Source organism: Schistocerca americana, chromosome 1, assembly GCF_021461395.2.
Source record: "Schistocerca americana isolate TAMUIC-IGC-003095 chromosome 1, iqSchAmer2.1, whole genome shotgun sequence".
Lineage (NCBI taxonomy): Eukaryota > Metazoa > Arthropoda > Insecta > Orthoptera > Acrididae > Schistocerca > Schistocerca americana.
In genome coordinates, this window is record NC_060119.1 from 677,941,765 (window position 1) to 677,955,985 (window position 14,221).

At 38.4% G+C, this 14,221-nt stretch overlaps 1 protein-coding gene across 4 annotated transcripts in view; it reads left to right on the forward strand.

The window, feature by feature from the left end:
• The window catches only part of LOC124608858 (protein UBASH3A homolog), a 257,494-nt gene extending 250,024 nt beyond the window's left edge, over nt 1-7,470 (forward strand). For all 4 annotated transcript variants that reach the window (XM_047140020.1, XM_047140022.1, XM_047140023.1 and 1 more), the window contains one exon: nt 4,615-7,470. The gene's annotated coding sequence lies outside the window, so the exon portion shown is untranslated. The remainder of the gene's footprint in view (nt 1-4,614) is intronic.
• Nucleotides 7,471-14,221: the final 6,751 nt, after the last annotated feature.

Sequence of the window (14,221 nt, forward strand, 5' to 3'; positions counted from 1 at the left end):
TGATATTGTACCCTACCCAAACTATCTCAACATGCATCTTCAGTTTCTATCTCGGTGGATTTGAGTTTCTTGTCTTCTGCGCCAAATACACCACCTTCATTTCTCATTTGTGTATCCTTTTGATATACACTTAAATTTCCCCCAAAACTTGCACTGCGATCAATTTCAGTTTTTAACCAGCTTTCTGTACCTCGTATTACATGAGCTTTACTGCTTTTCATGAGCGCTTCAAACTCTGTCACTTGGTTGCGAATGCTTCAGCAGTTAACCATTAGGATTTTAATACTCTCACCAGTGGGAGGCATTTTTTTTTTATTTTTTTTGGATTGGATGGAAAGTTGCCTAATCTAAAAAACTCTTGTGTGCACCCCACACACAGTCAGCTACCTGAGTAGCAGCCTCTGACTGTGCACCCCGTAACTATTTAGGGGGACCCTACAGTTCTGAACCATATGGTGCAAGTCTAGGAAATCACAGTCAAGCTTGTCAAAGAACCTTCAAATTCTCTGGTTCAGTCCTTCCACTTCACTCGGAACCAAAGGGCCATGATCAGTTCTGGGGACAATGGTGCAAACTGTGTGCTTCAATGAATCTCCATGCACAAGGCTGGTCTTCTCAACCTTTTCTGCCAGGCACTGGACTGACCCAAGTATGATCTCAGAGCCCAAAAAGACAGACATCATTTGCTCCAATGTGTGCCACAATCTGCAGTTTGTTGCACCCTGTTCCCTCAGTGTCTGTTGGAATAGTCCCTTCAACATGTTGAATGAGGCCCCCAGGCATACACACCTAGTGTGTCTAGTGTCATATCCTGTCCCTTGCTGCCATTTCTGTAAGAGTTACCATCATTCACTGCATGTTTGAACTGCCGATGATTAATAGACATCCTTTTGCTTTTGCTTCCTTTTGATACCAGACAGAACAGGTTTCCCCAAAAATAGATGAAGTGAGCTCACTGGCTCAATTTCAGTTTCAGCAAAAGACAGCATCTCGAACTTGTTGATTAGGGGGATCAATGCAACACTGTGGTCCCTGTCCACTCTGTAAAGGACACCACCTACATCTACCATTGACACACCACTTGCATTCAAATAGATGAGTAATAATAGATCGCGTACTTTCTGCAGAGGAGTCAGGATCCACACAAGAGGACAGGACTTGGACTTGATGCATCTCTGGTACCAGTATCACATGTACATGACTCTCCGGAGCTCTTCCAATTCGCAATAGCTGCCAATAATTTGAGAGTAGTTGGGGCTGTTTCCAGCTACTTACGAACATCAACAAACTCATCCCGTGTTCAAGGATGGCATTCACAGTGGGGCTGAATTTTGACTGGTGCAGTGTCACAAAAATCAATTTACTACAAAATACTCATAGATTATACAGCGACAGTGGTAGCGTACAGAAATTCTCGAACTGCACATTTACTTGCCTCAATATATAATGAAATTCAGGTGTGATGTATTCTGTGGCAGTAACTGTGAACCACAAACACTGATTTGCTATGGAATAAGTTACATATCCCGAACACTTGTACTGCTAACATATGAAAACATAGTTTTGTAAGCATCCAAAAATCCTCAAAAATAACCTGTTTCTCATGTAATTATACAATGAAGTTAGAGAACAGTTGTTTTGAATGACGATAGGCCCACTGTTCTCAAATAGTTTAAAAGGGCACAATTTATGTTTAAGCCTACAGTTGACAACAACACTAGCAGATTACACAATATATCACAATACAAACGGATATTGGTACAGTCAATGAAAGATTATGCAGAAGCAACACAAACAGTAAAATATGTGAATCTAGAATTTCCAAGCTGCAGATGAATCTTGTAGAGATGGTCTTATACGAAGGAAAGTTCTGAAATTGGTTTTTATATATAAATAAACGTTCAAATTGCATGGATTTTTCACTTAGCTGTTTTTGTGCCAACTTCTACACTGGCATATCGAAGAAGAACAGTGCAGCATGAGTTTACCTCAGTCAAAATCGCTATAATATGTGGCACCAACAAAGCACAACTTCTGCCTGTTGCAGTTAAGAAAATAGGAATGAGAGTAAGCTACTATGAATGGCATAGCGAATGCTTTAGACTGGCGAATATAGGTATAAAACCAATGCCTGTAATAGCAGTAAAGGTTTATATTTCTTCTAGCTCCATAGATGATGAAGTGATTGAAAGAATGATAAAATAAAAGAAATTATACTGATAGTTACACAAGACAAAACTTTAATTGAAATGGAGGACTAGAATTCAGTAGTGGGGAAAGGAAGACAAGGACAAATAGTAGAACGAAATGTATTGTGGGAAAGAAATGAAAGAGAAAGCCACCTCACAAAACTTTGCGCAAAGCCAAATTTAACATTGTTAACACTTTAGATTTCTACAAGGGTCGGAACTTTAACAGTGGCAACTATTTATTTACAGCCCATACGAAAGAGACATGTGTTTCAAAGTTTTACTGGACTTCAAAGTAGTCATCAGCATTGCATATAACCTGTTGCCAGCAATGTGGAAGTCATAGGATACTCTTAGCAGTGCCAGTTTTGTTGACAGTTCGAGCATTGTCGTCTGTTGCTCGGCAAATTTGTAGCAGTTCTGAAGCAAATGCTGTGAAGTGTTTCCTTCAGTTTAGAAATCAAGTTGAACTGACGAGGGCTAAGTCAGGGGAGTGCAGTAGGGTGGTATAGCACTTAGCAGCGCCATCAGTCAAACAAATCAGTAACAGCTTGCTCAGTATGTGCTTGAGCATTGTCCTGCTAAATGATGATCAGGTCCTGCAGAAAGTGTCATCACTTATGTCTCTATGCTGTTCATTTTTGGAATACAACCTACAACCCGCTCAGAGACAGTAGTTCTTGGTATTTGAAACATAACTTTTTTTGTTGAAATGTGTTGCTACAGGAGAATGCCGAGGATAGGCAGATAGATTGAATAACTTTTGCATGGATACTGAATTAAATTGGGAAAAAATATATGGTGGAATTTGACTAAATGAAGTGGTTGGTTGACAGAACACATTTTGTCACATCAAGGAATTGCTAATTTGTTAAAGGAGGGGAGTGTGGGAGGAGGTGTAAAAACTGTTGAGGGAGAACAAAGCTTACCTACAGTAAGCAGATTTCAAATGCATATAGGTTGCACTTGTTAAGCAGAGATATGAAGATGCTTGTGGTTGGACAGGGTAGAGAGTAGTGCAGAGAGCTGCATCAAATGAGTCTTCAAGTTAATACAGCCGCAGCAGCAACTAGTATGCAAACCAGCAATGGGTCAAGTTATAGTGTGGATTTTTTTATTTATGACCAGCAGTATCTTTCGAGTGGTATTGTTTACACAGTGAATTTTGTGGCATTGCTGCTAACATCTCAGCCTTGCTTCCATATCCATTCCAGAGGATGTATACAGTAGCTTACAACAAATGCATTTGAATATGAAATTGTACATTACAGAACAAATTACGATCTAGATGTTGAGACAATAAAGGTAATTCTTTGGAAAGTAATGTCTCCTATATAGCCAAGTTTATGTAGCTATGGACCTAGCCCTTTGGAAGGTAATGTTTCCCGTATAGTCAAGTTTATGTAGCTATGGACCTACACCACTCAATAACCATTCAGATTTGAGTCTAAGGTTTTTAAGTTCTTGCTGGAATCTCCTACATTAAAAAACAGTTGTCTGTTAGCAGGAAGGTGGGAACAGATAGATACCATTATTTACATTGAAATAAAGTACCAAGTGGCAAAAAGGTCCACAAACTGGGAAGACAGACAGTCGTGTTTTTTCCTCTCCAGATCTTGAATGCTTATGGTTGTAACATTTATTAAACTATGTAATATTTTCTTCCAATTTAATCTTAACATTGACTTCTTCTGTACTGGATCACCTTATATAAACTTCTACAATATAATTCTGTTGTCAAAGTTATGTTTAATATGGTGCATCTGCTCCTGAACATAAAAAGTTTTGCATATATAGAATCACATAGAAACATGTAAGAGCGATATCTGTCAGTGGCAATTTATATTTTGAAATGCATTATTTTGTATGCAAATTCATAAACAACAACAGATTGTTATATGCAAATAAAAATGGACCCATCTACGAGCACAGAAATTAGTACTAGAAAAGATGAAGGGGCAAAGTATTGATTAATCTTGGTGATACAGAAAAATAAATGAATGGCTACCTCATGTGCTAATCCATTCATTTATTTATCATACAGATAAATAAATTAATGGCTACCTTATGTGCTACTTGATTCATTTATTTATCTGTATCACCAAGATGAATCAACACTTTGCCCCTACATCTTTTCTAGTACTGATTTCTGTGCTCATAGACAGGTCCATTTTTATTTCAAATGCATTATTTATATCATGTCTGATGACTAACACTAATGTAACTAATATCGTGCTTTATCATCAACATAGAGAAAGACAGATTGCTATTTATTGTAAAGAAGACACGTCAATTGAAGACGGGCACTATTAAAAGACACTCACAGTGTTCAGTTAATTTAACATATATCTCATGGCATTGTGATCACTTCATCTAAAGTTTCTCTTCCACCTTTGTAAATTGTAATTTCTTCAATTTGTTGCAGGGATACTGTTCTAGTTCCTGGTGATAAAAGCATTGTGTATGATGCATGTATTAAGAGGTTTGGACTCTCTTTTGTGAGCATACTCTGCATATGTTTCGGCAGCTAGCACTACCAAAGTTTTACCCCCTGAAGTCATATGGTAATGTGAACTAGTCTGTTTTGCTGACAAGGCACGCAAGCACCATGCCAAAGGTGTTCCCAAATACAAGACCATTTGTGTATTATTTATATAATTTCTTGGACAATATTAATAAAACATTATTTTTTAAATAATATTCTGTTAAACTTAATTAATATATTTTAATATTACAGTTACATATCTGTTACTTATGGATACAGGATTTTTGAAATATTAGTGGGCTGGCTATTTAAGATTCAATATATTTTTATACATGTTGTTTGTTCATATTGTTTAGATATGTAGCAGGTACTGTAGCTTGACAGAAGGTTATATCTAGTAGTTAGTGACTTCTGGCGATTAATGTCACTGAGATATGGGAATTGAATCGCTGCATCTCCACCCTTAAATTTTTGTGGCTAAACGGTCTTGGTTCTGCTTATGCCAGTCAAGAAGCTGCTTGAATAAAGAGCCAGGTGCATTAACACACATGTAGCAGAAGAGAGGTTAGACACGTACATTTTTCATTCTCTTTTTAATTATCTTTTGTAATTGAACAAGTAAACATTATGGAAAGTCATTGTGACAGTTCAGTTTTAAACAAAGGCACAACTCGCTTGAAGGTAAATTTTATAGCTGTTTTCAAATGTAGCCTGCCCCACCAGTGTCAAAGAGGCTTTTAGTTCTCATTTTTAGTGGATTAATATCATAAAATTCTCTCAAAACACTACATCTTATAACCTAACAGTACCAATCAGCTTTTTATAAATAGTAATGATACAGCTTCTCCAGTTTTGTTTCTACACACTTATGTGGCAGCATTTTAAAGTCAGGAAGTTTTTAAGATAATATATGTATATATTTATTTTACACTTGTAAATTGAAATCTCGGAGTACTTAATATTTTACTATTAATGAATGAAATATCTTCAAGACATCTATCGGTATTACATGTCAGTGATGGAATTATTGATGATTTAATTTGTCACTTTCACTTGTTGTCCACTTAATGACCTTTTGGGTTTGGTAAGGCAATTGTGGACTGAATATGTGCTGCAGTACACCATTTAGTTTGTGTAGCAACTACTTCTTGGATATATGTGGACTTCGTGAAAAGATTCTGCCAAAAAGCTATTTGTAAACACTAAACTTTCTGTCACTCCATTAATGTAGACTGAGGCCATTGATGAGCTGATTTGCACAGAAATAAATTTGGAAGACACCATATTCTAAAAGGCAGTGGAACATGAAAAAAGTGAAGTTGAATTTCTTCCGTTACATGTTTGTGCAGTGAAATTCAGAGGCACTAGTTTCTGATATTTAAAGTGACATTTTGTTGTTACAAACAGTGTTGCACTGGGGTACTGAAGAAAATTTTTGATTGTGTTGATTTCCTAGCAGTTATTCTTTAATTTTAATTAAAATTGCTCATGCTTTAGTACAACACACAAATATTTATTTATTAATGTTGTCACAACAGTATTTTAGTTGTCAAAAGAAATTTGAAATAGGTTTCTGTAAGTACAAATTTAGTTGAAGTAACACTTATTTTAAGAATTCTGTGATTGTCTGTTAAGAAGGGATTTAAGTGTGCAATGCAGTTATATTTCAGGAATGCCATTAAATGTGATGGGATGTACGGTCTGACAAAGATTTGAACAGGATAAAACTGTGTGCTGGACTGGGATCTTTGCCTTCTGTAGCCAAGTGCTGCTCTGGTTGAGCTATACAAAAGTATGATTCACAACCTGCCCTTGTAGCTCCACATCCCCCACTACCTCATCTCCTATCTTCCAGACTCACTGCTGTGAAAATTTTTGATTTATCATGTTGCTTTATTAAGGAGTAGGTGCTACAGAAATAGTAAGACTTGTAATAAATGAACAGTCAACTGGTAAATTTTTCATAGAACTGGACACAGCACATTAATAAATAATCTTCAGTTATTAATGGCATTCCTGATGAACTTAATTTTTAATTTGCATACACCAACTCCTTCACTAAATGTCTTGATACTTACCTTTTTTCATTATATGATTTGTACAATAACTTAGCACATTCCGTTGAGAGTAATAAGTGTCTTGATAAGATTTCTTTTAACTAGAGAATAAACTTTAATTCTTGTCTGTGTGGGAAATGGAACTTACCTGTCCAGGCACAAGTTAGATTTCTGTGACTCTTGTAAGCAGCTGAATAATGGTTATGCCCTATTGACCATGTTATCCCTTATTAAGTACATGTTTGAGATGTAGTAAATTTGAACAAAAATGACAGATTAAACGGAAAGGAACATGTATGACAGTATGTATATGTAATTACCAAAATTTCTTGTAACTCCATTTTAATTTTCTTTGATGGAATGTTGTCATGCAGAGTTTCAAGAAATATGTACTGGAGTCAGGTTCTTATGACTGGTACAGCATTGTATGATTTTTAAATGAATATTTTTCTTCTAATTAATATTTTGAAGAGAGAATGGATTTTCTATTGCTCAGCTATTAAAGATTTTTCTTGTATCAATGAATATTTTACAATACAATGTGAAAAATCATGGCTGTGTTGCAAGTTATTGCTGTAATTGCTTTCTATCTTAACATACCATTAATAGTGGTAATATATTATTCATGTTGTGCTCAATATTGTATAATTCAGACTGACATCCTCCCAAAGATGAAATATATGTATATTTTAACAGTTGTTACCTGTAAGTATACACAATGTTTTACAGATGTGTTCAATAAATGCTACTTCCATTGAATTCTGCATTAACAATTATGTTACCTCCTTTCTGCTTCGGTTTTTTTTTTCCTCCTTCAGAACATTAAAGAGGGAGATAATTCCATGATTTGAATGTATAGAATGACTCTGGTTAAATGCTGGCCATTTGTGGGTTACTAAGCAGATCTATATGTTAATTAAAAAAACTTGCTACAGGTGAGACAGTTAAATTTAACAACAATAATAAATACCTTGTACAGCAGAATTTCTACTAGTTTTCATGGAAGAATTAGTTGCTGGAAGAGACGGTTTCAATGGCTGCATATTTAACAGTTTTAGTCAGCTAATAACACATATCAATTTTTTTCTCTCTTGCATAACTGTGAATATCAATTTTTTTAAAAAAATTTTTTTCCCTCCAAACTTTGATGGATAACTTATGACAAATTTTATTAGTAAACTGTGCAGGTGCAGTCAGAATGTCTACCTCCTTGAAGAGGCTCTGGCAAGACAATTGACTTACTCAGAGTATTATGGGAGAAGGAGTGGAAACATGCACAGTATGTTAGAGAACTTGATCCCTCCGAAAGTTAACTACACAAGGAAGATTTTCTTTGCAGCTATAAATATAAAATTTTTTTTTTGCAATTAAGGAAAAAGCCCATTTGCTGAGAAAATGATTACTTAAAATTTCTTCTGTTGCTGTCTAAGAGGATTGATTACAAAGCTTGTGTAATCTTCAGAAAGTACCACTTTGTGTATGTATGTTGAGTAGAGGAGCATTCATATATTAAGACAAATGAGGGGGCCCAAAATCAGGGAGAAATTATAGCTCATCACAGGGGTTAGTCACTAAAATTTTGTCATCTGCCTATATTGTTTTTTAGGTAGCACATATCCTTTTTTGTAAGTAATACCATTACTCTCCAAACTAAACCTTTTTGAAGAGAATATCATGATCTGTGCTCTCAAATGTCTGTTCTTCAAAGTTAGTTTAAGGGTTGTGCAGATAATGAACAATATAGGATTCCAGTTTCTTTGATTAATTTTTGTGTGCTTCCATTTAAGTAGATAGGACTGAACTACTTTTAGATAGTAACATTATCTATTTCAAATCTCATCACAGTTCTGCTGCACTATAACGGTTACGAAAAGCTCAAAGAGATAGTCATACTCTGGTTAAATGCTGGCCATTTGTGGGTTACTAAGCAGATCCATACGTTAATAAAAAAAAAAGGCTTGCTAACGGTGAGGCAGTTAAATTTAACAACAGTAATAAATACCTTCTACAGCAGAATTACTACTAGTTTTCATGGAAGAATTAGTTGCTAGAAGAGACAATTTGGCAGAGGATACTTTCCATTTCACTACATGTCACACTGTATACAGACCATGGAAAGAATGACTGCTCAAGTGCCTCTGTGTGCTGCAATTAGTCTAATTTTGTTTTTGTAATCCCTATAAGAGCCAAATGAGGGAAAAGAGATAAGGTGCCCTACTGATAAAATTTTGGCATTACATACTACGTACGACAGGTTATGTTGGAATTTGTGCCCGAAAATGTGCAGCAAAGATGGTATGACTCTGTCCTCTATACCACTAGAATATTGTTTGCTACCAGCCCAATAAAGCACACAATATTCCATGCAGAAATGTACTGGCTGCATATGCAACCATCATTTAATGCAAATGAGGCATACTTCCATCCCTAACACACACAAATCAGTTGAATTCTTACATTCAGTGCATCCTGAATGGTTAACTGTCAGTGTTATGTTCCCCATACAGTTGTGAACACTGCACTGAACAAATGATGCTGCATGCACTATTGGTACCCACAGATACCCTTTGTAGTGAACACTGTGAATGACAACCACTTGGCCAACAAAGCTCTAATTGTCATACTCCAGCAAAGAACTTAGTCTCTATTTAAACAATAAAACCATACCATGCTCAAGGTAATAGTCTTCCTCACAATACAGCGAAAACACACTTTTCGCTTAGTACAAACTATGGGTTTGGAAAAAAGCAGCCTGGCAAATGACCCAAAAACCACATCAAATGCCAGTTTGATTTCATGGTATATGAGAGCCATTAATTATGTTTGTAATTGCTGAAAGAATACCAATTTTTTACACTAATCTGGTTACATTGTTCTACAACATAAATGAAGATTACAATAATTCTTGACATAAGTTTCTTGCCCTCCTTATACTTCAACGTGTTGGGAAGAGAGAGAACACCTCTTCTATCCACATCTGCCATATTTACTTGAATCTAAGCTGCACTTTTTTTCCTGTTTTTGTAATCCAAAAAACCACCTGCGGCTTAGAATCGAGTGCAAAGTAAGCGGAAGTTCTGAAAAATGTTGGTAGGTGTCGCCACAACTAACTTCTGCCGTCTAATACATGTAAGCGCTACAGGCACAGGCTACAGGCTTTGCAGGCACAAAGATAAATACTGGCGCCAAAACATCTGTGTCAGTAAATAAATTAAAAGAAAAGGTAGAAGAGTGTAAACATTATGTCATTTATTCTTTAATGTTTGCTGCTATCTCATTTAAATCCTGTCTGCCTAATAAACTACGAAACTAGAGTGAGACGACAGCAAACGCGGAAGAATATACATATCATGTCATGTTTATATTCGTATTATTCGTATGCTGAATAGTGAAACAGTCAGAAATGAAGCATGGCAACTGACTATATTTTTAAAACGGCAACTGACTATATTTTTAAATCTAAGACGACTAATTTCCGTGCAGAATGTAATGTACTAAAGAGGTGTTTGCAAAGATTTCCAAACGGAGAAAATTTTTCGCTAAACTCTCGTTCAGAACATTTTCTATCATGCGCAGTCTATTATTTGGCTCTTGTTGATCATTATCAAAGAAAGCAGCAGTGTAAGTAACAACAAATAGCTGTCTCTTGCCATTGTTTCTCTTATGAGACAATTCCTCTTTTTTTTTTTTTAATTGTAAGCAGCGGTAGCGCGCACAAAAGCAAGGCATGCCGCGAGTGGCGACAGGTCGTAAACACTCATTATCAGAATGTGTCAAACAATGCATGACACCGTACAATAATGAATTTTCAGCTTAGAGAGATGTAAATCCCTATAACAAAGTGAACGGCACTTATTAGATCAAACCAAAATAAGCAATCGATTCAAACCAGACAAAGGACGCGAAAAAGGAAGGGTACCCGCACAAATACGGATGGAGCGCCTGACACATAGCAATGGCTACTTGGTAAAGCTTAACTGTTAAGCTTATGACTCGAACCAAACTACTGTAGCTGTATCTTCATCCATTCGACCTCAATTGTGTTTACCGTTACAATGGACCAACTTTGTTTCGATTTGGAGGGGCGGTCTAAAACTTTTCTCTCACCTTGAATTTCGAATCTCAAATTTCAGGAGCGGGTTAGATTCGGGAAAAATTTTTTTCCTTGATTTCGAGTCTCATTTTTCAGGTGCAGCTTCGATTCGAGTAAATACGGTATACTGTGCACACCTGGAGCATGGCAGAGGATACTTTCCATTTCACTACATGTCACACTGTATACAGACCATGGAAAGAATGACTGCTCAAATGCCTGTGTGTGCTGCAATTAGTCTAATTTTGTTTTTGTAATACCTATCAGAGACATACATAGAGGGATGTGGTATGTTCCTGGTTCTTGAAACTTTATAAGCTTGCACAGTATATTTGACATATATATTCAAGTGTCTGCCAGTTCAGGTTATTCCACATTTCCATGAATCAAACAGACTCAAGTCTATTCAGGCTGCCCTTCACTGTATATGTTCAATATCCCTTGTTAGTCCTGTTTGGTACGAGTCTCACACACTTGAGCAACATTCTAAAGATGGCTCTCACTTGTGTTTTGTAAGCAATTTCCTTTGAAAACTGACAGCATTTTCACAGTACCTCACCAATGAACCACAGTCTTACACTTCATTCGTATCACCACAAATTGTTACATCCAGGTATCTGGATTAGTTAGTTGATTCCAGCAGTGACTCATTAACATTTCAGTCAAAGGATACTAAATTTCTGTGTCTTGCAAAGTGCAAAAATTTGCTTTTCTGAACATTTACCTCAAGCTGACAAACTTTGCACTATTTTGTGGTCTTGTCAAGATCTGACTAAATGTGTGTGCTATATTTTCAGGCAGTAACAATAGTTCACTGCATCATTTGCAAAAAATCTGTTACTCTTAATGCTGTTTGCTAGGTCATTAATATACAGTATAGACAGTGAGAATTCCAACTCACTCTGCCAGGGCATACCATAAGTTACTGCTGTTAACGTACTACAACTACTACTACTACTACTACTACTACTACTGCACCAATTGATAACTCTATATCCAAGGTAATGTAGTCACAAGTTTTGCCTGATACCCCATACAATTGTGCATTAGTGTGGTATTGAGTGAAATGCTTTTTAAGATGTCAAGAAACAGTGCATTTACCTGCCTGTGTCACTACCACAGTGGTAACACTGGTTCCCATCAGATCACCAAAGTTAAGTGCTGTTGGGCTTGACTAGAACTTGGATGGGCGACTGTTGATGTCTGCCGAGTGCTGTTGGGACATGGGGTGCACTTAGTCCTTATGAGGCCAATTTAGGGCAACAGTCAGAAAAGCGATGTGCTGACTATACGCCCCTCTGTATCCACATCCAGTGTCACCCGACGGCTGAGGATGATACAGCAGTCAGTCAGTATCTTTCGGCCTGACTAAATGGAGGGGAGAGCCATTCTTAGTAAGAGATCTTTTGATAAGGTTCAGCTACAGTACTAGTTGATGGCTTCATGCATTACCCTCTTGTCTGCTAAATGGGTTTCATTTAGCATTTATCTTGGTACACTCCTGGAAATGGAAAAAAGAACACATTGACACCGGTGTGTCAGACCCACCATACTTGCTCCGGACACTGCGAGAGGGCTGTACAAGCAATGATCACACGCACGGCACAGCGGACACACCAGGAACCGCGGTGTTGGCCGTCGAATGGCGCTAGCTGCGCAGCATTTGTGCACCACCACCGTCAGTGTCAGCCAGTTTGCCGTGGCATACAGAGCTCCATCACAGTCTTTAACACTGGTAGCATGCCGCGACAGCGTGGACGTGAACCGTATGTGCAGTTGACGGACTTTGAGAGAGGGTGTATAGTGGGCATGCGGGAGGCCGGGTGGACGTACCGCCGAATTGCTCAACACGTGGGGCGTGAGGTCTCCACAGTACATCGATGTTGTCGCCAGTGGTCGGCGGAAGGTGCACGTGCCCGTCGACCTGGGACCGGACCGCAGCAACGCACGGATGCACGCCAAGACCGTAGGATCCTATGCAGTGCAGTAGGGGACCGCACCGCCACTTCCCAGCAAATTAGGGACACTGTTGCTCCTGGGGTATCGGCGAGGACCATTCGCAACCGTCTCCATGAAGCTGGGCTACGGTCCCGCACACCGTTAGGCCGTCTTCCGCTCACGCCCCAACATCGTGCAGCCCGCCTCCAGTGGTGTCGCGACAGGCGTGAATGGAGGGACGAATGGAGACGTGTCGTCTTCAGGGATGAGAGTCGCTTCTGCCTTGGTGCCAATGATGGTCGTATGCGTGTTTGGCGCCGTGCAGGTGAGAGCCACAATCAGGACTGCATACGACCGAGGCACACAGGGCCAACACCTGGCATCATGGTGTGGGGAGCGATCTCCTACACTGGCCGTACACCATTGGTGATCGTCGAGGGGACACTGAATAGTGCACGGTACATCCAAACCGTCATCGAACCCATCGTTCTACCATTCCTAGACCGGCAAGGGAACTTGCTGTTCCAACAGGACAATGCACGTCCGCATGTATCCCGTGCCACCCAACGTGCTCTAGAAGGTGTAAGTCAACTATCCTGGCCAGCAAGATCTCCGGATCTGTCCCCCATTGAGCATGTTTGGGACTGGATGAAGCGTCGTCTCACGCGGTCTGCACGTCCAGCACGAACGCTGGTCCAACTGAGGTGCCAGGTGGAAATGGCATGGCAAGCCGTTCCACAGGACTACATCCAGCATCTCTACGATCGTCTCCATGGGAGAATAGCAGCCTGCATTGCTGCGAAAGGTGGATATACACTGTACTAGTGCCGACATTGTGCATGCTCTGTTGCCTGTGTCTATGTGCCTGTGGTTCTGTCAGTGTGATCATGTGATGTATCTGACCCCAGGAATGTGTCAATAAAGTTTCCCCTTCCTGGGACAATGAATTCACGGTGTTCTTATTTCAATTTCCAGGAGTGTATAAAGCAAATTATTTAACAGATTGTTGGAGTACAATGAAAAATTGTATTAAATTGATATTTATTGAAAGAAAAAGGCATACTGCATTAAGTCAGACAAATTAACTTCACTTTCTAACAAAACAAAGGCTTCTTGACTTTTTATTGTCTATTTAAACAACAGCAACATCAAACACAATTCAGTCACAATAACAGAATAAAAGAGTTTTTATCTACTTGGTTAAGTTTAACTCTCAACAGAGATGCTGAGATCTTTCTTCCACAATCATTCCAAATTTTCATGTTAAAATTGCAAAAAAATCCCCAGTCAGGAAATAATAGAGGAAATGCTGCAGAAAAAAAGAGCTGAAAACCGTAGACCGCTATAGGCAAGTTCAGCAGTAACCATATCAAAATGTAAATAAAAGCTGATTTTTAAAGCGACATACCAAACATTCTTAGGAAATTACTTGTAGAAAGCACCAACACTTTACTGTGAG